The sequence below is a fragment of the Pimephales promelas genome, chromosome 2 (genome assembly GCF_988280905.1).
Source record: "Pimephales promelas chromosome 2, fPimPro1.hap1.1, whole genome shotgun sequence".
NCBI lineage: Eukaryota > Metazoa > Chordata > Actinopteri > Cypriniformes > Leuciscidae > Pimephales > Pimephales promelas.
The window spans coordinates 45,590,310-45,612,285 of NC_142770.1; the positions used below are offsets into that span (position 1 = coordinate 45,590,310).

A 21,976-nucleotide genomic window follows, 5' to 3' on the forward strand; every position below is an offset into this window, starting at 1 on the left:
TACTCCATTTTACAGCATAAAGCAGACCAAAGAGCATCACAAGGGCATTTGTGAAGTCTCCCAAATTGTCCATGACAACTTCCTTCTCCAGTACTACAGCCACATTGACCACTGTGGAATATGGTCCTGAGTTGGTAGAACTGTCAGTCACTTCCAGGATCCCCATTTTCATGGCCTTTGTGTGTGGCCCCAGTGCCTCAGTATTCTGTGAAACACAATAAATGACACTAAGTGTCAGACTGAAAGCATAATGTCTTATGCAATCATTACTGCATCTCAAACAGTAATACCATAAAGATATTCAAATTACCTTAATAGTCCTTGAAATTGAAGCTGGCTCTCTCATGTACAGGGGAAGACCACGAAGAACAGCAGACCCATAAGTGGTTAGATCTGTGGTCTACCAAAAAGACAGGTCATCAATAAGACATTTTAACCCATTTAATCCCAAATTTTGCAAAAAACACAAAAATATCCAAATCAAGTATCTTTAATGTGCGTGTGGGGTGTGCTTGCGTGCAGGGTTGTGTGGTGTGTGCGCGTGTGTGGGTGTGTGATGTGTGTGTGCAGGGTTGTGGGGTGTGCGTTGTGTGGTGAGCATGATTTGAGTGTGGGGTTTGTGGTGTGCGGGTGTGTGATGTGTGTGCGTGGTGTACGTTGTGGGGTGTGTGGTGTGCACGTGATGTGAGTGTGTGGGGTGCGTGCGGGGTGTGTTGCGGTGTGTGTGATTTGAGTGTGTTGGGTGCGTGATGTGTCTGGGGTGTGTGTCTGAGTGGGCTGTCTATTTTAGGATGTGCTCTCCATAAATGTTTTTTTAAGGGCCCTGTTGTTGTAAAAATACAAACACAGACTGGATAAATGCAAGGAAAATAACCTTTACCTGCTTGCCAATGATGAAGCATTGCATATGTGCACTGCAGATGTGAAAATGTACAAAAGCAGCACTGCATTTAGCTTTAAGTCTGAAAAAAATAAAAAAAATAAAATAAAAAATATTAGTCTTTGAAATTGAAGTTGGCTCTCTCAAGTACAGGGGAAGACCACGAAGAACAGCAAACCTATAAATAGTTAGATCTGTGGTCTGCCAAAAATACAGGTCATCAATAAGACATTATTAACCCATTTAATCCCATTTTTTCCAAAAAAACACAAAAATATCAAAATCATGTGTCATTAGTGTGTGTGTGCGCGTGTGTTGTAAAAATACAAACACAGTCTGGATGAATGCAGGGAAAAGAACATTTACCTACTTGCCAATGATGAAGCCTGTAGCCTGTGTCTTGCTGCAGATGTGAAAATGTACAATAGCGACACTGCATTTAGCTTTAAGTCTGAAAAAATACCTGAAAAACAAATAAATAACGTTACAAATGCATAAATAACACATAGTTCTATACACAGAACAACCATACTTCAGTATGTATTAGGGTTTTCTAAAAAGTACTTGTGCAAAGTACTAGCTGCTAACACGATGGCACACGTGCTTTGAATGGAAACTAACTCAGAACTAGCCTAAATGATCAGTCACTCTGTGATAGCAAAAGCACTAAGTTAGTTGTGAAGACTAGCTGTCTGTTGCAGTCAATTATCACACATATATAAAGAATGCAACTGGAATTTAAAAATATTGAACATTTAAAATATTAAACAGGAACATAGGGTTGCCACCTATGTCTGATAAAAAACCGGGACATATCGACAACCCGCCCACCGGGAATTACATGCGTTTCTAACATGTCGAGTGCGAGGTCTCCCCTCTGTGCCGTGCACGCGGCCGCGCGCTACACAGTTTGAACATTCACGTAGCCTTTCGGTTTCGGAAACGAACGAGTGCTTAAATTTCCCGAGGCAAGTTATTAAAAAGAAGGACAAATGACAATCCTGGTAAAACCGGCACAGGTGGCAACCCATGCGATGCTTAACCGTGTGGTTCAACGTTAAAACCGCATGCCAGTTGGAAAGGAATGCTAATCACTTAACGTTACTCACAAGATATATTCGTAACCTAAATTTGCTAATTACCTCGCAACACAAATAAAGAAACTAACTTTGATTCACTCACCAATTCAATGTCGTGACTCGTGGCGGGGGAAATTCAAAAGCCTGGTAGAACTCCTTTGCGCATGCTCAGACGATTGACGCTTTTCCCTCTTGCTCGGCCAACATAATATTTTTTGTGCAATGTTAAAAATTCTGTGAACACCGTTATTTATTTTCTCCTGATGAACATTTTGTAGTACAGTCATGGAAATCATGTAATCATTGACCAAACATATTTTTCTTTTTTGACACAACCATTATGTTGATCCAACATGTATATCCTCATTTGTACAACTATTTGCATCAATCATTTTTTACAGTGTATGAAAGCAAACTAATTTTCGATTTCATTTAGCTTTGAAGAATGCCGCGTCTGACGTTGGTTCAACGTTAATTCGATGAGCAAATCAACGTTGTTTCAATGTCATGAGAGACGTCGTTTCCACATTGATTCAATGTCAGTTTGCTGTCTGGGTTGTTCAAGTCCTTTGCAACCAGATCAACTAAACGGTCGTGTCTGGCCACATACAGTCCTTTATAATTGTAGCATCCATTTAATATGTGAGCAACCGTTTCATGCTCCTGCTGAGTTGGATGTAATATGCAGTAGGGTTCATGCTTTGATGGGTACCATGTTGCCAGATTGTACTTTGTTGGGAGACACTGTAATCTTGCTTTAATCATGAATACTTTAATATCATCTGAGATTGAAGAGTTTTTCAGTACAGAATGAGACACTGAATGGTCAGCGAATTGAAGTAATGCAAGTTTTCCTTGTAGTCTGAGGCCCATCCAGCGCTGTCCGTTCTGGGTTTGTCTGAGATGAAGAATTGAAGCTCTCGCATGTTTAATCTGTAGTTGGAGAGGTGTACTGTCGTTATTGAGGATCGCCAAGGTGGAAACCAGCGGATTGGTGATTATGTTATCGTCGAGTGCAACTACTTCTCCGTCGGGTCCAAGCCAGGACAGCTGTATTCCTATACGGCCACAGAGCTTGTTTAAGTCCAGCCAATCAGAGCGCGCTCCAAATCCGTCTAACTTTCCGTTCTGCTTTAGTTTAAATCCAAGAAACTGAGGCTCGTTGGTGGAAGCGGCAGACGCTGTAGACGTAACAGCGATTCACGTGCTAATTCTCTAACAGTTGTATCGTCATTATTGAGCATATTTAGAAGATGTCCTGTTCTAGAAGCGGTGTAAAGCCATTCGATGTCTATTCCCGTTTTAAGACAGAAGACATGTTCATTCATCCCCTGCCTATTGATATAAGCTTTTTGCTTTGGTGAAAGTATTCCCGTTTCTACTAGCCAAGGAAGTATTCTTGCCAGTATACACTTCAGATAGACTGCAGGTAACAGGGAAATATCTCTCCAGGTAGACGGATCGTCAGGAATATTATCTTTTTTGGGAATACGGTGGATCAGGGCCCCTTTCCATGATTCTGGAACTTTACCATTTTCCAGACAGATGTTAAATATATTGGTCAGAATTGGGCACACCGTTATTTTTCAGTGTTTCACGCCATCAAGTCCACTTGCTTTATTATTGGGGAGATCATTGACCACTTTCTCCACTTCAGTGACAGTGAACAGCGAAGTGTTAGGTTGGCTAAGTTGTACAGGGAAGAATGACCCAGCCCATGATAGACACACACCTTCAAGCCTCACAGGCGCGCATTTAGAAGTGTAGTAGTTCTGCACAGATGGCACATTATCCGCGCTAACTGGTACACTTGGGTATGTACTGTTGTTAAGAATAATCTTGATTGCTCTAGATTTTCTATTCTGCCATAGATATGTAAGTTTATCTTTGCCCACCTGCTTTTGTGTGTGGGTTCCACTCCGTGGCGCTCCCAGTGCTGGCTGAACAATGTCCCGTAAAAAACGCAACTCCGCCTCGATCCAGCCGGCAAGGGAGTCCGCGGTTTGGGTCTCAGGGTGGCCTCCGCTGACTCGCAGCATTCTCTTCAATACACGGACTGTGAACTTCAGGAAAGGTAGTCCAAACTGTCTTTCATTTCACACACACACACATTCCAGCAATGATAGATTGAGTCTTCTGTACGTGTTCTTTGGTCACAGTTATGTCTTCAGTAGTGCTTCTGCTCGATCTTGTACGTCGGCCAGGTTGAGGTCTCTTGTCTGCTTGTTACACAGGTTGGTGAGGGCTTCTGGTAGATCCGGCATGACAGCCTTTGGCACACAGGACGCTGCGTACTCTTCCACAACAGACAGGACTACTGGTTTGATGATCTGCTCCTCTTGTGTGCAGCATTGCGAGAGGTTGTTGTAGAGTTGGGCTTGCTCAGCAGCGGTCAGAGGGGGGCAGAATGACCTTTCCAAGATTTTCCTTTTTTATATTGTTGAGAGTTGTTAAAAATGATGTCCTTGCCCTGGTTAAAGAGTCCTCTCTTGGGGTGGCCCACGTGCACTTGTTGGATGTTACAGCTATCTCTTCTTTTCTTCATTGTTATGCTGCCATATGCTGAACAACACACGACACATGGGTGCCGCTCTCACCAAGTCCAGCTGAGCGATTGCAGTCGGCTCCCAACACAAACCCCTCAGATAACAGATCACTCGAAATTGTCTTTTAGACGCATGCATTTTCTGTAAAGCTGCTTTGAAACGATATGTATTGTGAAAAATATACTACAAATAAATGTGTATAAAGCTTGCCGCAAAGCAAAAGAAAAAATGTGTCCGGGAAAAAATACTCGAGGAGATATTTTAATTGTTTCAAGTGTTTCTGAGTGTGTTGGCTGCAAAGGTGATTATGCACTCAAAGAAATGGTTTTGTGGCAATGTTCTTTTTACCCAAATATGTTTTGTTAAAGTAACACACATATATTTCTTTTACCACCAAAAAACTATTGTATTGCATTTAATGAACTTTTCCACTTTACTTAATTATCAACTGTTAAATAATGTAAAGGGTTTAATTTCACGATAAAAACACCTGGATGAGACCATTTCCAGTGTATTGGATGAAGATGGAGTGTGAAGAAAGTAGCAGGTGCATGGCCTCAGAGAAAATATAATGCTAATCTAAAGGCTAAGTCTTTCATTTCTGTGAGTATTTCGGGAAGTCTGTTCTGGAATGCTTTAAATATATTTCAATGAAAAAAAAATATTTTGTCTGCTTGTTCAAACTTCTTCGAATTAGCTCAAGCAACACAAATGCTGTACATTTTGTCCAAACTTAATTTGATTGAGTTCAATCTGCTTAAATATATAAAATTAAAGTTTACTTAATCCGTTTGTGTTGGATTACATGAATTATTTGTGTTGCATTAACTGAAACTGGGCGGTGCTTGTTAGTTCCCAGCATGCTTTGCATAAATCTGAATTAAGACAGATTAAATGTTGATTAACTGTCATTTGATGTGTTTTTTAGAAAATGAGGTAAGAGGAAGACTTTATAGTGTGTAAATGTGTTTAACCCCTTAGGTATCGAAATTTGGTACTGAAAAACAAGACATGTTTCGATACTCGATAGTATCGATGCAATGTATCAAACAGCAAGCCAACATTGAATAAACATTGTTGTTTCATCTGAATCATCATTATGGTTGATATTGACATTTCTGAAATTTCTTAGCCCCACGTTACATACTTCATATAGAAACATCTCACAGCACGAATGTACCAATGTCTCCTGTTTAACTTAAATGCTATTTTTTTGCATTGTGATTTTATTTTCTGTTTTAGGTGCTCTTACTCAGCAGATGGGGCCAGACGCCGTCACCCGATTCACATGTGCCAGACCGGGCAGGAGGGACTGGACCACAAAATATATTCAGGCGTCAGAGGACATTGAAGTGAAGTGTAAATAAAGAGGCTAATAAAAATGAATTTGTTTGTGTGGTGTGTTCAGTGTTTTACACAAGATTTCAAATGTTCCATTAGGCTACTTTTTAACATCCTGGCTGTAGGCTAGATAAAGCAGGCTATTTAATTTATGGCATTACATTTTAAATTAACATTTAAAAACGATTGAAATTCCATTGAAATCACGTTGATCCTTAGTTCAGTTGAAATTTCAACATTGTTTTAATATTCCTGATAATTGAAATACCATTGAAATTCCGTTGATCTATGGACAGGATTTCAAGTAGGTTATAAAAATGCTGGTAATACGTTTTCAATTTATTAGTTTGTAATTTAATTTACTTGAGAAATAAAATGTGAATTAACTTCGCATCTGTGTTAGTGAGTGTAAGGTATTTGTTCCTTTAAGAACGCGCGTGCATGAGATACAAGTTTGATCTATGGGTACAGGGGGGAAAACGTGGTATTAACCATCATGTTAGGTGTTTTTTTATTTTATTGGTTTCAGGGAGTCAAGTCCCGCCCTCGCGATGGTTTTTGGACGATTAGAGTGGTGGTACGGGGGAGATTGAAAAAAAGAAAGACGGGAGGAGGAGAGGAGAGACGAGTTTATGTGAACAGTGATTTTAATTGACGATTTATAAGTTAAATCATCTTTAACTGCAATGTAGATCCGAGATATGAATCGCTTGTGTGTTTGTTGGTGTTTATAGCCTGTTTTTGTCCCGTGTGGTTAACCTGCCGTGCGGGCGTGTATCCGAATTTCTCCGGTCAGTCATCACTGCATATATTAGCGCATTGGAACGTGTAACCTAACCAAACTGTTACCGTATCAAAGACTGTTTATTGCTGCGGTTTCCGGACAATCTGAGGACCAGATAGCGCCCCAAGTAACCGTGATATTTGGGGTTCCTCTGGCGCCGCGGGAGGTGTAGTGCGTTCGGCCAACGAGCGAGCGAGAGGACGAGGAGCTGCGCGCGGCCGGCTGCTGGAATCGCGGATACCGCATTTGTTCTCACGCGGAATTGGAGGTATTGGTTTTGTTTTAGTTGTGCTCAGGAGAGTGAAGGGGCCATTTGTCGTTCTCCCGGCCACCACGAACACAAGCCACGATTCAGGCCTGCAACGGGGTGGGTTGATTGTGTGTGTGTGAGTGTGTGGGCCCACAACTGTTTAATCTGAGTATTTTGTGTTAAACATTGCACGGATAACGTGAACTATTCAGAGTATTTCTGTTTATAATTAGGAAGTTTATCTTGGGTTTTACTTTATTGGGTATACGGCTAATTTATATTGTTTTTTTGTTTGCCGGTATTCTAATTCCTGTGCGTTTGGCATCAGAGTTATTGTCCTTCTGGGACTGAATTGTGATCCAGTTAAAGTGAGGATAATTGTGTGAATATTTCACACATTTAAATTAATTCCTTGAGCCATTTAATATTCAACATTTCTATTTCAATTAAATCTTATTTTGTTCTGTAATTTTACTTGTGTTATTTCTTGAAAGTGTCGGTTTATGCTATTGTTTAGGGGGGTGATACATTTAATTTGAGTAACATAGTACAAGGAGAGAAGAGCTTATCATTTAAGTTCTAAAATTCAAATTTACTTCACTTAGTGACAACAGAGGGGCCTAACGTCAACATCTGTAGGCATATAGTAAGTGAACTTGGGGCGCTGTTCTCTATCTAGTTACGAGAAGATCAGGTAGGGGGCGCTACATAACGTGGGGGCTCGTCCGGGATCTCCCTCTGTGAGTCACACCATAGTTTGCTGTAAGAAAGAAGAAAAAATAAAGAAAGTTAGTTCCAAGCACCCCTGTAATTAACTGGAAAGTGCATAAAGTGTTAACATGGCTCTAACAAAAGACTATAGTCTCCAGGCAGAGTTGGCCAACTGGTGCAAAGATCTTAGCATTGAAGAGACCCATGCCTTAATGCTGTTAAACGTACCTGTTCACACCGAAGTGGCCGAAATTGAAGAGGTGATGGAAGCAGTAAAAGCTCTGGGGAGAGTTCGTGTAAGGGACACGAAGGAAGGACCCACTTCACATTACCTGCTGGTGTTGTGTGAGTGCAGACAAGCCATTGACCCAAAGCGCATACCGCCTGAAGTGTCCAGGGGAGAAAAGAGAGAGCCCTGGACAGTCGTAGTAATGCAGACCACAGAACCCACCCCTGACGATGTTTCTGCAGAGTTTACGGAGAAGTTAGCAAAGTTCCTGATGGAAGAAGGAAAGTCTCTTAGCGATGTACATGCTTTGATTTCTCCACACAGGGCCACTGACAGTTCCCCTGAGTCAATCATACGCGCCATGGGCGAGGTGCTGGAAAAGACCGTAAAGCACTCGAGTGACAACAACACATACCGACGCCTGCGTACCTTTTCAGCTGTAGTTCCAACCCCCATGGGTGAGGAGAATATGGAAAACTGGATGGACCAAGCCAGACTGCTGGTAACTGAGTGTGACTGTTCTGAAAAAGAAAAAAGACGCCGCATTGTGGAGAGCCTCAAGGGACCTGCCTTGGATATTGTAAGAGCGGTCAGATTCTCTGATCCTGAAGCGAGTGCTGCGCAGTACTTGGAAGCATTGGAGAGCACCTTTGGATCATCTGAGTCTGGTGAGGATTTGTATTTCAAATTTCGTCTTATGCGCCAGGGCACGGGGGAGGCTTTGTCTGAATTCCTGAGAAGGATGGAGAAGACCCTCAGCAAAGTAGTGGAACGAGATGGACTGACCCTTAGTATGGTTGATAAAGTACGAGTGGAACAGCTGATTAGAGGGGCTGTGAATTCTGACATGATGTTGCTCCAACTGAGGCTGTGAGAAAGAAAAAATCACCCACCTTCTTTCCTGAGTCTGTTGAAGGAAATACGTGAGGCGGAGGAGAGTGAATTGGCTCGCCACAGAGTGTCTGCAAAAGCCAAGGCCATTCACTTCCATGAAGAGGAAAGAGCCAGCACATCAGTTATCCAGGAGCTCAAGGCCGAACTTCAAGAATTAAGAACCCAAATAAGTGGAGTTGAGCACCAAACCGTTTCTACTTCATCATTAGCGATTAAAACTAAAGAAAAACCAATCAAAAAGACTGAAAAAAATGATGATTCAGAGATTCATGAGTTGAGGAAACAGGTCCACCACTTACAACAGCAGTTAGCTGTTCTGAGTGTCAGTTCTACTCAATACTCACCTCAGGTTACAGAGCAGCGACCAAAACAGTCTGTTTCCACGCCTTTAAGATACAAGCCAGCCAGAACAAGAGATGACTACTTCTGCTATAGGTGTGGAGAAGATGGTCATATCGCAACGAAGTGTCAAGCTCCACCAAATTCTGATCAGGTGATCCAGAAGCTGATTCGTTCTCTAAGGCAGGCAAAGAGTGGGAAACACGAGGTGGATGACAATATCACTGCCACAAACCAAGCTTGTTTCTCCAAAAAGAGCCAGGCCGCCATCCAGGAATCTAGCCGTATTCCTAAAGGACTAGTAGGACCAGCATCCACGGTAGACGTGAAGCTTAATGGCCGGGTATGTCAAGCACTGTTAGACAGCGGATCCCAAGTGACGATTGTGTTTGAAAGCTGGTATTCTGAGAACTTGGCTGATGTGCCCATTCACCCCTTGACAGGATTATCCATATGGGGGCTCAGTTCTTCCAGTTACCCTTATAAGGGATATATCATAGTGGATGTCACCTTTCCCGCCTCTGTCACCACAGTGGAGGAGCCATTGTCCATCCTGGCTCTTGTATGTCCTGAACCCCAAGGTCCTTCCCAATTACCGGTTATTATCGGTACCAACGCCAGTTTTTTCAAACGCCTTGCTGCTCTCAGCCAGGATACCGACGGATCCAGTGTTGCACATGCTTTGAGAATCCAGACCCGACACCCTGAAATCCATCTGCCACCGAAGCAAGAGACTGAAACTCTTCCTGATAAACCTGAAGGAAAAGTCCGTTGGATAGGACCGGGGAATTGTATAGTTCCACCAAGGGGAGAAGTATGTGCTATCTGTAAAATGGAGACCGACAAGCCTTTAAGAAAAGAGATCTTTGTGGTAGACACTCCTGAGGACTCTAGTCTTCCAGCTGGAACATTCATTACCCCCGTGGTACTCCCATCTTCAGCAGTAGAAGGGCAAAATATTCAAGTGTTGGTCCAGAATGTAACATCAAAAAATATCTCCATTCCAGCTGGAACCGTAATCGCCAATGTGTATCCGACTGACACACTCACCGTACGGTCAGGAGAGCAGAGCTCCCAAGCCATAGACCCAAGCTTGTTTAATTTTGGGGAGACATCCATTCCGGAGGTCTGGGAACGGAGACTGCGTGAAAAGTTGTCAACCAGAGGTGATGTGTTTTCTACCGAGGAATGGGATGTTGGATTAGCTTGCGGGGTTGAACATCACATCAGACTGAAAGATACCAAACCATTCAGAGAACGCTCCAGACGCATTGCTCCTGCGGACATCGAGGATGTACGACGTCACATCAAAGACCTGTTAGAAGCAGGAATAATAAAGGAGTCAAGGAGTCCGTACGCATCGCCCATTGTGGTTGCGCGGAAGAAGAGTGGGGCAATCAGAATGTGCATCGATTATCGAACACTAAATGCTCGTACCATCCCTGGTCAGTACACCACTCCCAGGATTGACGATGCCCTGGACAGTTTGGCTGGTAGTAGATGGTTTTCTGTACTGGACCTCCGCAGTGGATACTATCAAATAGCCATGGCGGAAGAAGATAAAGAGAAGACAGCGTTTATCTGTCCCCTGGGATTCTTCCAGTTTGAACGGATGCCTCAAGGGATCACTGGAGCTCCCGCCACCTTCCAGCGGCTCATGGAGAAAGCGGTTGGTGACATGCATCTCCTTCAAGTAATAGTATATCTGGATGATATCATTGTGTTCGGACGCACCCTTGAAGAACACGAAGAGAGGCTGTTAAAAGTCCTGGACCGTCTGAGAGAATGTGGCCTGAAAGTGTCAATAGATAAGTGCCAGTTCTGCCAGTCTCAAGTTCGGTATGTGGGTCACATTGTGTCAGCTGCTGGAGTATCACCAGACCCAGCCAAGGTGGAAGCCGTAACATGCTGGAAAAGGCCCACTGACCTAAAGACATTGAGGTCATTCCTGGGGTTTTGTGGATTTTACCGTCGATTCATAAAGGATTACTCCGCCATTGTAAGGCCTTTAACAGAGCTCACTAAAGGTTACCCGCCAACATCTGGGCAAAACAGCAAGTCAATTGATGGCAAGATATACTTCAGAGTATCGGAACCCTTTGGAGAGCGTTGGGACGACACTTGCACAGCAGCGTTCCATAAAATCATCGACTGTCTCACACATGCCCCAGTACTTGCCTTTGCGGATCCTGCTAAGTCTTATGTACTGCATGTAGACGCTAGTCTGAGTGGACTGGGGGCAGTTTTGAATCAGGAGCATTCTGGAGGACTGAGGCCCGTGGCCTACGCGAGCCGGAAACTGAGTGCCTCGGAACAACGATACCCCATACATCAGCTGGAGTTCTTGGCGCTCAAGTGGGCGGTAGTGGATAAGTTCCACGACTACCTATATGGAGCCCAGTTCGTGGTAAAGACCGACAACAATCCCCTGACCTATGTGTTGTCAAGTGCCAAGTTGAGTGCGACGGGTCATCGCTGGTTAGCTGCCTTAGCTACTTATAACTTCAGCTTGCAATACAAACCAGGAAATTCCAACATCGATGCGGATGTGTTGTCTCGCTACCCATGTGAATCAACTGCTTGCCCTGAATGGAAGGAGATACCCAAGTCAGGGGTAAGAGCCATCTGTCAGTTAGCAGTGGTTGCTGAAAATGGAGGGGCGTCATCCCGACTGGTGGAACCCTTGGGTGTCTTACCTCAGAGTATTCCTGATGCTTTTTGTTGTCCCACAGCTTTGGGTCTTGGTCCGTTGGAACAGCTGAGTAATGCAGAGTTGCAGAAAGCACAAGAAGAGGACCCCGTAGTTGGGGTAGTAAAGCGAGACGTAGAGTCGGGAAAAATACTCACCGGTGCTAGGAGTTCTGATGCTACCATCGCTCTGGTACAGCGACAGGGAGACAAGCTACAGATAAAGAGTCAACTTCTGTACCGAATTACCAAAAGTGCCAGTGGTAGCGAAAAGATACAACTTGTCTTACCTGAGAAGTACTGGTCGACTGTGTTGCACTCATTACACGATGACTCGGGTCATTTGGGAGTGGAGAAAACCACGGAACTCATTAAGGACCGTTTCTATTGGCCCAGAATGTCTGCATACATAGAGCAGTATGTTAAGGATTGTGGCCGTTGTGTCACAAGAAAGACATTACCCAAGAGGGTTGCTCCACTGAATCACATAACCAGCAGTGGGCCATTGGATTTAGTGTGCATCGACTTCCTGTCGATTGAGCCAGACTCAAAGGGTATGGGTAATGTTCTCATAGTAACCGACCATTTCACCCGTTACGCTCAAGCGTTCACAACCAAAGACCAGAAGGCTATGACGGTGGCTAAGGTGCTGTGTGACAAATTCTTTATTCACTACGGCTTACCCTCTCGGATTCATTCAGATCAAGGTCGGGATTTTGAGAGTGGTCTCATAAAAGAGTTACTAAGTATGCTGGGGATTCGAAAATCCAGAACGTCTCCCTATCATCCACAAGGAGATCCACAGCCGGAAAGGTTCAACCGGACACTTCTTTCCATGCTGGGTACCCTGAATCCGGCAGAAAAGAACCGATGGAGTCAGCACATTAACAGTTTAGTACACGCTTACAACTGTACTAAGAACGAGACCACTGGGTTTTCCCCTTATTATCTTCTGTTCGGAAGAGAGGCTCGTTTGCCAGTGGATGTGTGTTTCGGGACTTCGCCTGATGGAAAGGGAGCAGGAAGCCATCGACAGTATGTGGAAAGAATGAAATCAGACTTACAGAGAGCCTATCAGTTAGCCACCGAAGCTGCCCAGAAAAGTCAGCAAAGGAACAAACGGTTGTATGACAAGCGAGTGAAACACCAGAGCTTGACTGTGGGAGATCGTGTACTGACACGAAACCTGGCTGTGACTGGAAAGAACAAACTTGGAGACAAGTGGAATTCTGTGCCTTACCTGGTGGTGGAAAAGTTGGAGAACTTACCTGTGTACCGTCTGAAACCTGCATCCGGCGTGGGAGGTGTGAGAACATTACACCGAGACCATCTCTTGCCAGTTGGGGACCATGTGAGGTTGGCAGATACTGGAGAACTTACCAGAGTTTCTGCTCCAGTGGAGACCAGGCACCTATCTGGGGAGAGAAAACGGAGAAGAGAATTGGGGGAAGGAAATACGGTCATGACAGGGTGTGAATTGAGTAACCTCTCTGACAGTGAAGAGGATGAAGTGTGGCATTACTGCGCGGGTAGAGTGGAGAACCAGCACCCGCCAGAGTGCGTTACCCTGTTGGACTCTACAGTGGATGGTAAAATTGACAACTGTGGAGGGGACTTGGATATACCTCATGCAGCAATGGCCGAGCCGATACCCAATGAAGAGGGGTCTGAAGAGTTGCCAGATTGGAGTTCAGAGACACTGGGAGATCCTGGTTTAGAAGGGGGAGAACTTGAAAGAATTACTTCCACCAAAGAGGTAGTAGAGACCGTTAATTCCAGGCCTAAAAGAGAGATACGACCTGTAGTCAAGCTAAGCTATGATTATCTGGGACAGCCCACTAACCGACCTTTAACTCTAATTCATAGAGGGATGGTAATAAATGTAGAAAGTGGGGAAGAGTCAGAAGGGAAAGCCTGTAACACTATGTGGTGTCACCCTATGGCACAGTGTATTCGTTGTACTCGGGTAAACCCTTCCGCTGAGCCTAAAGTCACCATTAAGGTGTTGAGATGTAATCTCATGGGGTCATGAGACGTTTAGACGGGGGAGCATGTAACCCAGTAGGTTATAAAAATGCTGGTAATACGTTTTCAATTTATTAGTTTGTAATTTAATTTACTTGAGAAATAAAATGTGAATTAACTTCGCATCTGTGTTAGTGAGTGTAAGGTATTTGTTCCTTTAAGAACGCGCGTGCATGAGATACAAGTTTGATCTATGGGTACAGGGGGGAAAACGTGGTATTAACCATCATGTTAGGTGTTTTTTTATTTTATTGGTTTCAGGGAGTCAAGTCCCGCCCTCGCGATGGTTTTTGGACGATTAGAGTGGTGGTACGGGGGAGATTGAAAAAAAGAAAGACGGGAGGAGGAGAGGAGAGACGAGTTTATGTGAACAGTGATTTTAATTGACGATTTATAAGTTAAATCATCTTTAACTGCAATGTAGATCCGAGATATGAATCGCTTGTGTGTTTGTTGGTGTTTATAGCCTGTTTTTGTCCCGTGTGGTTAACCTGCCGTGCGGGCGTGTATCCGAATTTCTCCGGTCAGTCATCACTGCATATATTAGCGCATTGGAACGTGTAACCTAACCAAACTGTTACCGTATCAAAGACTGTTTATTGCTGCGGTTTCCGGACAATCTGAGGACCAGATAGCGCCCCAAGTAACCGTGATATTTGGGGTTCCTCTGGCGCCGCGGGAGGTGTAGTGCGTTCGGCCAACGAGCGAGCGAGAGGACGAGGAGCTGCGCGCGGCCGGCTGCTGGAATCGCGGATACCGCATTTGTTCTCACGCGGAATTGGAGGTATTGGTTTTGTTTTAGTTGTGCTCAGGAGAGTGAAGGGGCCATTTGTCGTTCTCCCGGCCACCACGAACACAAGCCACGATTCAGGCCTGCAACGGGGTGGGTTGATTGTGTGTGTGTGAGTGTGTGGGCCCACAACTGTTTAATCTGAGTATTTTGTGTTAAACATTGCACGGATAACGTGAACTATTCAGAGTATTTCTGTTTATAATTAGGAAGTTTATCTTGGGTTTTACTTTATTGGGTATACGGCTAATTTATATTGTTTTTTTGTTTGCCGGTATTCTAATTCCTGTGCGTTTGGCATCAGAGTTATTGTCCTTCTGGGACTGAATTGTGATCCAGTTAAAGTGAGGATAATTGTGTGAATATTTCACACATTTAAATTAATTCCTTGAGCCATTTAATATTCAACATTTCTATTTCAATTAAATCTTATTTTGTTCTGTAATTTTACTTGTGTTATTTCTTGAAAGTGTCGGTTTATGCTATTGTTTAGGGGGGTGATACATTTAATTTGAGTAACATAGTACAAGGAGAGAAGAGCTTATCATTTAAGTTCTAAAATTCAAATTTACTTCACTTAGTGACAACAGAGGGGCCTAACGTCAACATCTGTAGGCATATAGTAAGTGAACTTGGGGCGCTGTTCTCTATCTAGTTACGAGAAGATCAGGTAGGGGGCGCTACATAACGTGGGGGCTCGTCCGGGATCTCCCTCTGTGAGTCACACCATAGTTTGCTGTAAGAAAGAAGAAAAAATAAAGAAAGTTAGTTCCAAGCACCCCTGTAATTAACTGGAAAGTGCATAAAGTGTTAACATGGCTCTAACAAAAGACTATAGTCTCCAGGCAGAGTTGGCCAACTGGTGCAAAGATCTTAGCATTGAAGAGACCCATGCCTTAATGCTGTTAAACGTACCTGTTCACACCGAAGTGGCCGAAATTGAAGAGGTGATGGAAGCAGTAAAAGCTCTGGGGAGAGTTCGTGTAAGGGACACGAAGGAAGGACCCACTTCACATTACCTGCTGGTGTTGTGTGAGTGCAGACAAGCCATTGACCCAAAGCGCATACCGCCTGAAGTGTCCAGGGGAGAAAAGAGAGAGCCCTGGACAGTCGTAGTAATGCAGACCACAGAACCCACCCCTGACGATGTTTCTGCAGAGTTTACGGAGAAGTTAGCAAAGTTCCTGATGGAAGAAGGAAAGTCTCTTAGCGATGTACATGCTTTGATTTCTCCACACAGGGCCACTGACAGTTCCCCTGATTCAATCATACGCGCCATGGGCGAGGTGCTGGAAAAGACCGTAAAGCACTCGAGTGACAACAACACATACCGACGCCTGCGTACCTTTTCAGCTGTAGTTCCAACCCCCATGGGTGAGGAGAATATGGAAAACTGGATGGACCAAGCCAGACTGCTGGTAACTGAGTGTGACTGTTCTGAAAAAGAAAAAAGACGCCGCATTGTGGAGAGCCTCAAGGGACCTGCCTTGGATATTGTAAGAGCGGTCAGATTCTCTGATCCTGAAGCGAGTGCTGCGCAGTACTTGGAAGCATTGGAGAGCACCTTTGGATCATCTGAGTCTGGTGAGGATTTGTATTTCAAATTTCGTCTTATGCGCCAGGGCACGGGGGAGGCTTTGTCTGAATTCCTGAGAAGGATGGAGAAGACCCTCAGCAAAGTAGTGGAACGAGATGGACTGACCCTTAGTATGGTTGATAAAGTACGAGTGGAACAGCTGATTAGAGGGGCTGTGAATTCTGACATGATGTTGCTCCAACTGAGGCTGTGAGAAAGAAAAAATCACCCACCTTCTTTCCTGAGTCTGTTGAAGGAAATACGTGAGGCGGAGGAGAGTGAATTGGCTCGCCACAGAGTGTCTGCAAAAGCCAAGGCCATTCACTTCCATGAAGAGGAAAGAGCCAGCACATCAGTTATCCAGGAGCTCAAGGCCGAACTTCAAGAATTAAGAACCCAAATAAGTGGAGTTGAGCACCAAACCGTTTCTACTTCATCATTAGCGATTAAAACTAAAGAAAAACCAATCAAAAAGACTGAAAAAAATGATGATTCAGAGATTCATGAGTTGAGGAAACAGGTCCACCACTTACAACAGCAGTTAGCTGTTCTGAGTGTCAGTTCTACTCAATACTCACCTCAGGTTACAGAGCAGCGACCAAAACAGTCTGTTTCCACGCCTTTAAGATACAAGCCAGCCAGAACAAGAGATGACTACTTCTGCTATAGGTGTGGAGAAGATGGTCATATCGCAACGAAGTGTCAAGCTCCACCAAATTCTGATCAGGTGATCCAGAAGCTGATTCGTTCTCTAAGGCAGGCAAAGAGTGGGAAACACGAGGTGGATGACAATATCACTGCCACAAACCAAGCTTGTTTCTCCAAAAAGAGCCAGGCCGCCATCCAGGAATCTAGCCGTATTCCTAAAGGACTAGTAGGACCAGCATCCACGGTAGACGTGAAGCTTAATGGCCGGGTATGTCAAGCACTGTTAGACAGCGGATCCCAAGTGACGATTGTGTTTGAAAGCTGGTATTCTGAGAACTTGGCTGATGTGCCCATTCACCCCTTGACAGGATTATCCATATGGGGGCTCAGTTCTTCCAGTTACCCTTATAAGGGATATATCATAGTGGATGTCACCTTTCCCGCCTCTGTCACCACAGTGGAGGAGCCATTGTCCATCCTGGCTCTTGTATGTCCTGAACCCCAAGGTCCTTCCCAATTACCGGTTATTATCGGTACCAACGCCAGTTTTTTCAAACGCCTTGCTGCTCTCAGCCAGGATACCGACGGATCCAGTGTTGCACATGCTTTGAGAATCCAGACCCGACACCCTGAAATCCATCTGCCACCGAAGCAAGAGACTGAAACTCTTCCTGATAAACCTGAAGGAAAAGTCCGTTGGATAGGACCGGGGAATTGTATAGTTCCACCAAGGGGAGAAGTATGTGCTATCTGTAAAATGGAGACCGACAAGCCTTTAAGAAAAGAGATCTTTGTGGTAGACACTCCTGAGGACTCTAGTCTTCCAGCTGGAACATTCATTACCCCCGTGGTACTCCCATCTTCAGCAGTAGAAGGGCAAAATATTCAAGTGTTGGTCCAGAATGTAACATCAAAAAATATCTCCATTCCAGCTGGAACCGTAATCGCCAATGTGTATCCGACTGACACACTCACCGTACGGTCAGGAGAGCAGAGCTCCCAAGCCATAGACCCAAGCTTGTTTAATTTTGGGGAGACATCCATTCCGGAGGTCTGGGAACGGAGACTGCGTGAAAAGTTGTCAACCAGAGGTGATGTGTTTTCTACCGAGGAATGGGATGTTGGATTAGCTTGCGGGGTTGAACATCACATCAGACTGAAAGATACCAAACCATTCAGAGAACGCTCCAGACGCATTGCTCCTGCGGACATCGAGGATGTACGACGTCACATCAAAGACCTGTTAGAAGCAGGAATAATAAAGGAGTCAAGGAGTCCGTACGCATCGCCCATTGTGGTTGCGCGGAAGAAGAGTGGGGCAATCAGAATGTGCATCGATTATCGAACACTAAATGCTCGTACCATCCCTGGTCAGTACACCACTCCCAGGATTGACGATGCCCTGGACAGTTTGGCTGGTAGTAGATGGTTTTCTGTACTGGACCTCCGCAGTGGATACTATCAAATAGCCATGGCGGAAGAAGATAAAGAGAAGACAGCGTTTATCTGTCCCCTGGGATTCTTCCAGTTTGAACGGATGCCTCAAGGGATCACTGGAGCTCCCGCCACCTTCCAGCGGCTCATGGAGAAAGCGGTTGGTGACATGCATCTCCTTCAAGTAATAGTATATCTGGATGATATCATTGTGTTCGGACGCACCCTTGAAGAACACGAAGAGAGGCTGTTAAAAGTCCTGGACCGTCTGAGAGAATGTGGCCTGAAAGTGTCAATAGATAAGTGCCAGTTCTGCCAGTCTCAAGTTCGGTATGTGGGTCACATTGTGTCAGCTGCTGGAGTATCACCAGACCCAGCCAAGGTGGAAGCCGTAACATGCTGGAAAAGGCCCACTGACCTAAAGACATTGAGGTCATTCCTGGGGTTTTGTGGATTTTACCGTCGATTCATAAAGGATTACTCCGCCATTGTAAGGCCTTTAACAGAGCTCACTAAAGGTTACCCGCCAACATCTGGGCAAAACAGCAAGTCAATTGATGGCAAGATATACTTCAGAGTATCGGAACCCTTTGGAGAGCGTTGGGACGACACTTGCACAGCAGCGTTCCATAAAATCATCGACTGTCTCACACATGCCCCAGTACTTGCCTTTGCGGATCCTGCTAAGTCTTATGTACTGCATGTAGACGCTAGTCTGAGTGGACTGGGGGCAGTTTTGAATCAGGAGCATTCTGGAGGACTGAGGCCCGTGGCCTACGCGAGCCGGAAACTGAGTGCCTCGGAACAACGATACCCCATACATCAGCTGGAGTTCTTGGCGCTCAAGTGGGCGGTAGTGGATAAGTTCCACGACTACCTATATGGAGCCCAGTTCGTGGTAAAGACCGACAACAATCCCCTGACCTATGTGTTGTCAAGTGCCAAGTTGAGTGCGACGGGTCATCGCTGGTTAGCTGCCTTAGCTACTTATAACTTCAGCTTGCAATACAAACCAGGAAATTCCAACATCGATGCGGATGTGTTGTCTCGCTACCCATGTGAATCAACTGCTTGCCCTGAATGGAAGGAGATACCCAAGTCAGGGGTAAGAGCCATCTGTCAGTTAGCAGTGGTTGCTGAAAATGGAGGGGCGTCATCCCGACTGGTGGAACCCTTGGGTGTCTTACCTCAGAGTATTCCTGATGCTTTTTGTTGTCCCACAGCTTTGGGTCTTGGTCCGTTGGAACAGCTGAGTAATGCAGAGTTGCAGAAAGCACAAGAAGAGGACCCCGTAGTTGGGGTAGTAAAGCGAGACGTAGAGTCGGGAAAAATACTCACCGGTGCTAGGAGTTCTGATGCTACCATCGCTCTGGTACAGCGACAGGGAGACAAGCTACAGATAAAGAGTCAACTTCTGTACCGAATTACCAAAAGTGCCAGTGGTAGCGAAAAGATACAACTTGTCTTACCTGAGAAGTACTGGTCGACTGTGTTGCACTCATTACACGATGACTCGGGTCATTTGGGAGTGGAGAAAACCACGGAACTCATTAAGGACCGTTTCTATTGGCCCAGAATGTCTGCATACATAGAGCAGTATGTTAAGGATTGTGGCCGTTGTGTCACAAGAAAGACATTACCCAAGAGGGTTGCTCCACTGAATCACATAACCAGCAGTGGGCCATTGGATTTAGTGTGCATCGACTTCCTGTCGATTGAGCCAGACTCAAAGGGTATGGGTAATGTTCTCATAGTAACCGACCATTTCACCCGTTACGCTCAAGCGTTCACAACCAAAGACCAGAAGGCTATGACGGTGGCTAAGGTGCTGTGTGACAAATTCTTTATTCACTACGGCTTACCCTCTCGGATTCATTCAGATCAAGGTCGGGATTTTGAGAGTGGTCTCATAAAAGAGTTACTAAGTATGCTGGGGATTCGAAAATCCAGAACGTCTCCCTATCATCCACAAGGAGATCCACAGCCGGAAAGGTTCAACCGGACACTTCTTTCCATGCTGGGTACCCTGAATCCGGCAGAAAAGAACCGATGGAGTCAGCACATTAACAGTTTAGTACACGCTTACAACTGTACTAAGAACGAGACCACTGGGTTTTCCCCTTATTATCTTCTGTTCGGAAGAGAGGCTCGTTTGCCAGTGGATGTGTGTTTCGGGACTTCGCCTGATGGAAAGGGAGCAGGAAGCCATCGACAGTATGTGGAAAGAATGAAATCAGACTTACAGAGAGCCTATCAGTTAGCCACCGAAGCTGCCCAGAAAAGTCAGCAAAGGAACAAACGGTTGTATGACAAGCGAGTGAAACACCAGAGCTTGACTGTGGGAGATCGTGTACTGACACGAAACCTGGCTGTGACTGGAAAGAACAAACTTGGAGACAAGTGGAATTCTGTGCCTTACCTGGTGGTGGAAAAGTTGGAGAACTTACCTGTGTACCGTCTGAAACCTGCATCCGGCGTGGGAGGTGTGAGAACATTACACCGAGACCATCTCTTGCCAGTTGGGGACCATGTGAGGTTGGCAGATACTGGAGAACTTACCAGAGTTTCTGCTCCAGTGGAGACCAGGCACCTATCTGGGGAGAGAAAACGGAGAAGAGAATTGGGGGAAGGAAATACGGTCATGACAGGGTGTGAATTGAGTAACCTCTCTGACAGTGAAGAGGATGAAGTGTGGCATTACTGCGCGGGTAGAGTGGAGAACCAGCACCCGCCAGAGTGCGTTACCCTGTTGGACTCTACAGTGGATGGTAAAATTGACAACTGTGGAGGGGACTTGGATATACCTCATGCAGCAATGGCCGAGCCGATACCCAATGAAGAGGGGTCTGAAGAGTTGCCAGATTGGAGTTCAGAGACACTGGGAGATCCTGGTTTAGAAGGGGGAGAACTTGAAAGAATTACTTCCACCAAAGAGGTAGTAGAGACCGTTAATTCCAGGCCTAAAAGAGAGATACGACCTGTAGTCAAGCTAAGCTATGATTATCTGGGACAGCCCACTAACCGACCTTTAACTCTAATTCATAGAGGGATGGTAATAAATGTAGAAAGTGGGGAAGAGTCAGAAGGGAAAGCCTGTAACACTATGTGGTGTCACCCTATGGCACAGTGTATTCGTTGTACTCGGGTAAACCCTTCCGCTGAGCCTAAAGTCACCATTAAGGTGTTGAGATGTAATCTCATGGGGTCATGAGACGTTTAGACGGGGGAGCATGTAACCCAGTAGGTTATAAAAATGCTGGTAATACGTTTTCAATTTATTAGTTTGTAATTTAATTTACTTGAGAAATAAAATGTGAATTAACTTCGCATCTGTGTTAGTGAGTGTAAGGTATTTGTTCCTTTAAGAACGCGCGTGCATGAGATACAAGTTTGATCTATGGGTACAGGGGGGAAAACGTGGTATTAACCATCATGTTAGGTGTTTTTTTATTTTATTGGTTTCAGGGAGTCAAGTCCCGCCCTCGCGATGGTTTTTGGACGATTAGAGTGGTGGTACGGGGGAGATTGAAAAAAAGAAAGACGGGAGGAGGAGAGGAGAGACGAGTTTATGTGAACAGTGATTTTAATTGACGATTTATAAGTTAAATCATCTTTAACTGCAATGTAGATCCGAGATATGAATCGCTTGTGTGTTTGTTGGTGTTTATAGCCTGTTTTTGTCCCGTGTGGTTAACCTGCCGTGCGGGCGTGTATCCGAATTTCTCCGGTCAGTCATCACTGCATATATTAGCGCATTGGAAC

General features: G+C 44.9%; 1 long non-coding RNA gene across 1 annotated transcript; it reads right to left on the reverse strand.

The window, feature by feature from the left end:
* Nucleotides 1-326: 326 nt before the first annotated feature.
* LOC148997612 (uncharacterized) lies at nt 327-2,359 on the reverse strand. The gene is made up of 4 exons (XR_016147437.1): nt 2,063-2,359; nt 1,251-1,343; nt 881-962; nt 327-400 (listed from the first exon to the last, which is right to left on the reverse strand). It is a non-coding gene; the product is annotated as an uncharacterized LOC148997612 (long non-coding RNA).
* Nucleotides 2,360-21,976: the final 19,617 nt, after the last annotated feature.